Genomic DNA, 9,130 nt, shown 5'->3' on the forward strand with positions numbered 1-9,130 from the left:
CCCCGCCCGGCCCACTGCGGCCGCGGACTTCTTTATAACTCCGCAGTCCGCCGCCGCAGACGCGACTATCGGACGGGCCCGCCGCCCCTGGTGCTGGCCCCCTGGCCGGGTGGGGGCGGGGCGCAGGGGCGAGTTGGGGGCCCGGGCGCGGCGCCCTTCACTTGGCCGGTGGCAGCTGGGACTCGGCGCCGCGCGCGCAGTTTGCTTTCCGGCCCGGCTGGGTCCGTGGCTGCCGAGCCTCGGGGTGGCGTGGTCGCCGCCGCGGATTTTCCGCAGGGATCTCGGGGAAGTGGCACAAGTCTGGGAAAAGGACCGGGGCTCGCGGCTCCGGGACACGGGCTGTGCGCCTCTGACGAGAACCTGGCTGCCTGGTCGCCTAGCTGCTCCTCCGGGTAGCGGCGCCTGGTTAGGGAAGGCGCAGAGGGCGGCGCTGCGGGCGCACGAGCGCGTGGGGCTCCCCGCATCGACCCGCAGCGGCACGGCCGCCCCCAGGCGCGCACGCCCGGCCGAGGGTCCGAACAGTCCCGCTCTAAACAGGAGGCCGGGCCGCGAGACTGCGGCGAGCCGCGGAAGCCGGAGTGTCGCGGATGGGAAGGGAGGCGATGGCAGGACCAAGTCCAACCTGACCGCTGAATTTGAGAAATAAGAGCCCTAGGAATCGGGATCACTCTCTCCCCAATCCGCGCCCCTATTCCACTGGGTAAGAACAGCTCAGAGCTGACTTGCAAAGAATTGGTGAGGTAGAAGGAAGTCGGGGAGCTTTTGGTGTCAGGGAAACCAGGCTTCCTCCATGACTTCTCGCTGGTACTCCCACCCCGGAACACAGGTTCCGGGGCCACTGGGCCTCTGGCAAGGTCTAGGGGGTGACTGGAACTTTATGGAGCCTTTGCGCGGGCTGGCACCAAAGACCAGCCCGAAGGAGGCTGAGTCATCCTCGCCACTAAATGCTACTCAGGTGACCTCGCGCGCTCCTAGCAGCGTAGGGTCGCCAGCGCGCCAGCTGCCAGAGTTCTTGTATTTCTTCAGGAAGGGCTTTTCGTGCCTCTCGGTCACCTGCCCTCCGCCCCAACACCCTCAGGTTCCAGTTGGTAAGAATGAGTATCAGCTTCCACTGGGTAGTGTCCGGTGAGAAGCTAAACTCGCTTATCAATTAGGAAAAGTTACGCCCGCGATTCTTAGGCTTGGGGTCAGGACTGGCAGCACAGAGAAGACATTACTGAGCGGACATTTGCTCTTTATCCAAATGCAGGGAGACCCCTAGGCACAAGCCAGTTCCATCACTCAGCATCCAGGGAGGACCAGAGTAGGAAATAGGCCCAACGCAAGGACTGCCAGGTGCGCCCCGCCCACGGCAGCATCTACAATCTCCATGGCTGACTAACCAGTTATAATGAATTCTCCGCTTCCGTGCACACTTCTCTCCTGTGGAAGCACGCCAACCCTTTCCAAGCAGAGCAGAGAGTGGCCTGACCCTCGGGCAGCTCAGACTGGGGGCTGGAAGAGAATTCATTTCCCTAGTTGTCAAAACACATGCGCTTTCTAAGTGAATAAATGAAGGCGTTGTTGTTGTGTTCCATGGAGGGGAAAGACCCTTAGCTGACGCTTCAGCGTGTTTTCAGAGGCAGTAAATTGCATGGGAGGAGATTTCCCATCTTTGACTTAAATGAGCAGCTGGTGAATTTGAATCCTGTTCCTTTAGGTTACCAGTGCAACTCCTTACCACCAGGCCACCAGTGCTCCCTTGAATGAAAGCATACAAACCTTTATTAGTATGACCTCAACTCTATGGTATCTATACAGTAACAACCCTTCGTGTATTCATTCATCCATTCCATAGATAATGTGGAGCGTCATCTATGTAGCAGGCACAGTAGGAGGTGCTGGTGATCAATTGTTGAACAAATCCAGCCACCTGCCTTCATGGAATTTATGTACTAGGAGGATAATGAGCTTTAATTGAGGATCATAATAATAACTGCATAATTAGACACTTTGACAAGTGATGGGGGAGCTCTGGTGGCACGACACATTCCATGTTGCCCTGCTAACAAAAATGTCAGCAGTTGGACAGTCCAGCAGTTGTGGGGACAAAATTGTAGCCCCCTCCCATAAAGAACATCTGATGGTGGACAGCTTGAGTGGAAACTGGCTCAATAGCAGGAAGACTGAATTTGGACAAGGGTTCAACAATAATGTATATAAAGGGGGGAAAAATACCCCAAGCATCCATATTATTATTATCTGTATTACTGATGAAAAAACCGAGGCGCAGCAAAGAATACAACTTAACAAGGTTTACACAACTGTGTGAAGCTGAGTTCTTTTACACTGGCAAAAGGAGAACCACTTGGGTACCAAAATCATTTGTAACTTTGTTCTACACATGGTCCTTCTTCAGGGGAACACTAGAAACATTGCCCTCCTGAAAGAACTGTTTAAAAGGAATATATAATTAGGTCTTGTTTGTCTGACAACAGTCCAGAATAAGAGGTACATAACAAAGTGGACTGGGGGTGGGTGGGAGGGGAGGTAGGAAATTATGCAACAAAGAATGAATTTTTTTAAAAAAAAAGAGTGAACTGGGGGATAGGGAGGAAAACGCAACAGTTAATTAATGAATTAAAATCCAACCTTTCTTTAAACCTTCATTAAAAATCACAATTAAAAGATGAGCCCTCCTCAATAACCTACCTGCTGCTAAAATTCAGAACTCAGAAGTGTACAAAAAGAACTAATGGCCTACCTACCATCACACACTTCTCACGTGCTCCAGAATCCTAGCATTCTGAGCTGAAGGGAATATCCAAACCATCTAGTTCCACTCTTACTTTCACCGCAGAGGATAGGGAGGTCCAGAAGTTTGACCAATGGCCAAAAAAAGGCACAGCCACTTCAAAGAGAGACCCTAACTTTGGTCCAAGAGGTTAGTGTAGCCACGTCAAGCCAGGAGACCCAGAGCCCTTCCAATAGGCCAAGGACAGCACCAGGGACTGGATCCAACTGGTTCTTTTCATATAAAAACTTCTATTTGAGCACTCTGTCTTCAGGGAAAGGGGCCCTGGTGGCATGGGCAGTAGGGCACTGCACTTCAGCCCCAAAGGCCACGGTCACCCATAGTGAACAAGTTTCAGTGGTCTTGCTTCTAGACTAAAACAGATAAAGGAGAAAGGACTGATGATGTAACTTCCAAAATTATCCTGTGAAAACCCTGAGAATCGCAAGATAGTGCTGGATGATGAGGCCCTGAGGTTGGAGGACACCCAAAATACATAGTAGCTACAATAGACTTGAACATGCCAATTGCCATGGGCACAGATGGGACTGGGTCACATTTCATTCTGTTTAATATAGAATCACCTTGAATTAGAGGTGATTTAACAGTAGCTAACAGCTACTTTTCAGTGAAGCATTGGGTCCAGTCATATGATGCTCTAATTGGCAGAGACCCCACCCAGTATGTCCCATGGCTGAGAGGCTGATGCCCTTTGCATTACAGAGCTGATGGAAGGGTTAGGCCAGCAAAACTTGCTGATACATGATAAAGCAGAGGTGATGATTTTAGAAAAAAGTTCTTGTGATCCTTGTGTATGGAATAGCTTCTAGAGAAAAACAAATTTTTATTTTTCAGCCACTCAAATGTATTAGTCATAACAGTAAGAATACAAATTCTGAAAAACAAGGAATTCATGAACTATTCTACAAAATGGGTGACCCTGGAGGACATTATGCTGAGTGAAATATCTCAGTCACAAAAGGACAAATACTGCATAGTGCCACTGCTGTAAAACAGGACTGACATCGGGGTTGGGGGAGACTGAGAAAGAGGGGATAAATAATGTACACTGCATTGAAACAGTTGAGGGAGAGAACTGTTTAAAAGGGATATAGGATTAGGTATTAATTGTCATGACAGGAATCCAGAGTAAAGGCTGCATAGTGGAATGGACTTGGGGGGAGGGATTGTATAACAATGATGGAATTTTTGTTTTACGTTTCAAAGAGAAGAGTGAACTGGAGTGGGAGAAGTGGGCAGGGAGAAAACTGCAACAAAGAATGACTGGAAATCCAACATCTCTGTAAATAATAAAAAAAATGTAATAAACAATACAAATTCCAATAGACACCATAACTGTTCAAGGGCGTGGGCTAGAGGATTGGACATTGGGACAAAGTTTGTGGAACTCTTAAAATCTTTGCTCTTTCACAGAAGTATCCTGACATTAATATCACGAAGGTTGCTTTCAGTCCCCACACTGACCTACTTCCATACTAGATCATACAGACACGTTAGTGTGTTTCTTATCAATTTTAATCATAGAGCATTATAAGTATAGTTGGAAATTGCTAAAATGAAGCCTATCTTAGATTATATGAGTAACAACAACAAAATTGGTTAGTTAAATATTTCCATATTGCAGTACATTATCTGCTACAATATTATTAATAACTGAGCAGAAGCCTTTTTAAAACTGTTTCCTTCTTTTTACTGCTACACACAAAAGAGTTATTAATATAGGTTAAAAAATATTAATTAGCACATTATCTTAGCAAAGGCACCAGAAAATTGGACAAATTAATGACCATTAAAACACTAGCAGCAACTGGAAAAAAAACCATATCACAGGATTTACAGACAAACCATATGATTTAGAGCAGCATTGTAATGGGTAATATTGACAGTTCTGGCAAAGCACCTTAGAATGTTCAAAATAGAAATCAGCAAGCATAGAGCCTTATTGGTATATTGATACATGTAAAATATACTTTTACAATTCTCTATCATCCATAGTCATTGTCCAGCTTTCTGATGCATAGCAAGTAATTGTGAATTATGGCCTGGATTGGGCGCACCTTAGTCTCCAGACCGACATTGTTGCTCTTCAGTGCCTCTGGAGAGGTTTCTAACAGCAGACTTCTCCAATGCAATTTATTATTTGCTTTCCTGGCTGCTGGTACCAACTAAAGCTGTTAACAATCTCACTCTCTTCACAGTCAATCATGATGCTGCCAATTGGCCCATGGACTGCTAAGAGTAAAAACAGGTTCATCCTATAGAGGGTGAAACCAGGCTGCTCCTTGGAGGCAAGGATTCTGAAGATTCGTCTGACATACTTTGGGCATGTTGCAAGGAGGGACCAGTCTTTGGAGAGGGACATTATGCTTGGAAGTGTGGAGGGACAGTGCAGGAGAGAAAGACCCTCAATGAGATGGACTGACTCAGTAACTGGGGTAATGAGGTAGATGAGTCAGAGACAGTAAGATTGACACAGGATAGGGCAGGGTTAAGAGCTGTTATACATAGGGTCTCTATGAGTTGCAGGTGACTCAACTGCACATAACAAACTATCCTTACAAAAGATGCTTCTGTTGTTACAACTAACTCAAACGTGTTGCCATAGAGTTGGAATTGACTTATAACCCTCCACTGGGTTTCTGAGGCGGTAAGTCACAGGAGAAGAGATTGCACATCTTTCTCCCAAGGAGCCACTTGCGGATTCAGACCACCAGGGAGGTGCAGCCAATTGGGTTAGGAGCACTACTCCCTACAAAATTATACCACCAGAGTTGCTGTTTTAACTAACTACAGGGGTATTTTTACAAAAATGATAAACTATAATAAACTGCTGAAACACTGCACACAAATTTTCTAGTTAGTTTAGTGTCACTCTCTCTAACAGTGTAACCTGGTGTGCTGTTTGCACACACCCACCCTTCCTGGCAGTGACACCATCCCTGGGAAGTTCTGCTTTTCAGTACATACATGGTAGGAAGGATGGGAATCATATATTTAATAAGCTCCTCTGGGGATTTTGATGCTGCTGATCATGGACCCCATTTTCAATGGTACAAGTCTCTTTTCTTCATGGAAATATTGCAGAGAATTTATGGAGAGAGATTGACTTTGGGGGGAAGTTGAGGTTCAGTTCCTAATTTACTCTTTTATTAGCTTGGGGCATTAACGAAGTCACTTTGCCTCTTTGGGTCACCCTTTTATCAACTACAAAAGTTGGATGATAATAAAAATTTTAAAAAGCTTCCTTCACTGGGATAAGCCAGGATGAAGTGTTTTTAAAAAATTTGTTACCATTTTCATTCTGGAAATACAGCAGGTATTTCTGTACCTAGGCTGTATTGCTCCACCTCTTGGCTCTGGTGTATAACATCAAAGTCAGGGTACCCTTGGCTGAATCCCAGCCTCCTGCTTTGACACATACCCCCCACACACACACCACACGTATACACATACCACATCACATGCACATGTTGCCCACAGACATAGCACACATACCAACACACACCATACATAAACACATAAATACACATCACACACACAAAGATACACATCCGACTCTTATGCATGGAAATGTACTGTACACACACACACACAGCTGCCCGTGTAACCCATGTATCCTTTGCTGTCCCTGCCGTCACCTGGCCGAGACCTCTCATCTCTTGCCTGAATTCCTGTGAGTACCACCACCGAGGTCATCCTCTCTCCTCTTTCCCCTTTTCACATTCATTATTACTTTGTTCAGTTGCCAGGAACATCTCTGAAAGCAGTCCTGCCATAGACCCTGCCCAGAATGGATTTTTGTTTTAAAGCTAAAATGCAAAGTCCTTAGCAGTTTCCCTCGTGCTCCTTATCAGCCTGGCCCAGGGCACTCTGGCTATACTGAGCACACCACACCACGCTTGTTCTCACCTCAGGGCCTTTGCACTGCTGGATTCTCTGCTTAGAACACTCCTCTTCCAGATTCCCCAGGGCTGTTTTCTCACTGAATACATGGCTCTGCTCCCATTCAAATACCACCTTGAGGGAGACTATTGTTCTGAATGGTTCAGGTTAAACAGAAACCCCTGTAATGCTAACAGGTTTCAGCAAAACTTCCAGACTAGGATGGAGTAGGAAGAGAGGTCTTAACAATCACCTTGGTGGGGGGAGGAATGGCCAATGACCAACCCATGGGTTACAATGGTCCAATCTACAACCAATTGTGGGGATAGTGCAGGCCCAGGAGGCATGTTGTATGTATGTGGTTACCATAAGTGAGGAGTTGATTCAATCACAGTGAACAGCAGCTCACACACACACCTCTGGGCTTTTACACTGCCACATTTCTCTTCCTAGTTATCACTTCTGATAGAATGATTTGTTTGTTGTTGTTGTTGTTGTTGTTAGGTGTTGTCAAGTTGAGTACCACTTATAGCGATCCTATGAACAACTGATATTAACCCTGTTCTATCCTGTGCCATCCTCACACTTCCTGACACACAAGAGCCCATGGCAGCAGTCACCATGTCAATCCACCTGGTCGAGGGTCTTCTTCTCCTTCACTGACCCTCCAACCTTCCTAGCATCATGTCCTTCCACAAGGAACATGCTTAAACTATGTGAGGTGAAGCAATGTATCTGCCTCCCTGGAATATATTCACCTTCATTCTCATGACCTATAATACCTTCAGCAAGACTCTCAACACTGTGAGGGATCCAATATGCATACAGTGGCTGTGTAGAACAGATAATCAGCTAGAAATACTTTTTCCTTGAATGTCACTGCACTGCAAGAGCTCTAGTGGTACAGTTGTTAAAACACTTGGGTGCTAACTAAAAGGTCCACTGTTTGAGTCCACCAGCCAGTCTGTCAAATAAGACTGTAGCTGCTTCCTTCCGTAAAGATTGGCAGGAACCTTGGAAATCCTACAGAGAAGTTCTACTCTATCCTTTAAGTAACCAGGAGTTGAAATCAACTCTACAGTGATGGGATTTGGGGGAATGTTCCCGCATATGTCTATTCTTCATCGGGTCCCAACATCTGCCTCATGCAAGACTCGGAGCCTTTTTTAAAAGCTTTAGACTTGCCAAGAAACAGGGAGCTGTTTCAAGAGAAATCCTCGGTTACATGTCTGTAGGGATGCCAAGCAGAGGAAGAAGAGGAAAGATAAGAAATTATTTGAAAGATTAAAAGCACTGTGGAATACGGCATATCGAAAGCTGATTTTTAAGCTAGAGGAAGAAAGAAGAATGCTTTCCCTCTGCAAAATTGTATTTATAGTACAACAGAAACATTCTCTCTAGCCGTCCATGATACTCAAGTCCAGCCACGTGCCAAGAAGTCCAGGGCGGCACTGCAGATGAGCGCTCTGCTCTCAGGAGCTGTGTGATTGTCTGAAACCCACGCCGAGGAAAAGCCAGTCCTGAAGACAGTGCAGGTCATTTACCAAATGTCCTAGAATGTAAGGCAGCTCTGGTGGCTTAGTGGTAAGGACTTGTGTTGCCAACCCAAAAGTACACAGATGGAATCCACCAGCTGCTCTGTGGAAGAAATTTGTTGTTGTTGTTGTTGTGTGCTATTGAGTCAGAACCGACCCATAGCTGACATTCAGCAGGATTGCACGGGAGGAGATTTGCCCAAGCAGCCGTAGCTGAAATCAAACATACCAGATGATCTTTTTTTTCAAAAAATGCTCAAGTTTTCCACTGACTCCCTCTGATGTGTTGACTGACTAATCCAGCTTCCAACTGACTAAGCCTGCTTCTCCTGCTCAAGGGTTGGGCCTCTGACTCCAAAGGCTGTGTGTCCCTTCAACCTGCCCTGTACTCCCAACAATATGCCCCAATACAAGGATGAACACTATGAACATGCACAAGTTTGTCTTCAATAAGGTGACCATGCATGTTTGTATGTGTGTACGTTTGTATATATGCGTGTGTGTGTGTGTGTGTGTGTGTGTGTGTGTGAAATGTCAGTATGATGTTTAATGCAAGCCTGTGTGTTTAGCTGTGTGGGAATTCCTGTGATTGTGTGTGTGAGCATATATAAAAATGCATGTGTGTGTCAGAGAGAGAAAATGTGTGAGACTCTGAGTGTGTGACAGAGTGTGAGAGAAGACCTACAACAGAAAAGTTTTCTTGTCTGCAAACGGCAGGCCATCCTAGGAAAAGGCAAACCTAGGGTACTTACATTATGAGGATTTCTTTAAACTTACCATTTATGTCCCTAGAGAAAAGTGTCCACACACTCACATAGTCATATTGACACGCATGGTGAGAGTTTCACAGTTGTCAGGTTCTCAAAGGAGGAGGAGACTGCTCATGTAAAATGTGGAGCCCTTTAAATGAACAGTTGCA

Source organism: Elephantulus edwardii, unplaced genomic scaffold (assembly GCF_000299155.1).
Source record: "Elephantulus edwardii isolate Elephantulus edwardi_28Jun2011 unplaced genomic scaffold, EleEdw1.0 scaffold00113, whole genome shotgun sequence".
NCBI lineage: Eukaryota > Metazoa > Chordata > Mammalia > Macroscelidea > Macroscelididae > Elephantulus > Elephantulus edwardii.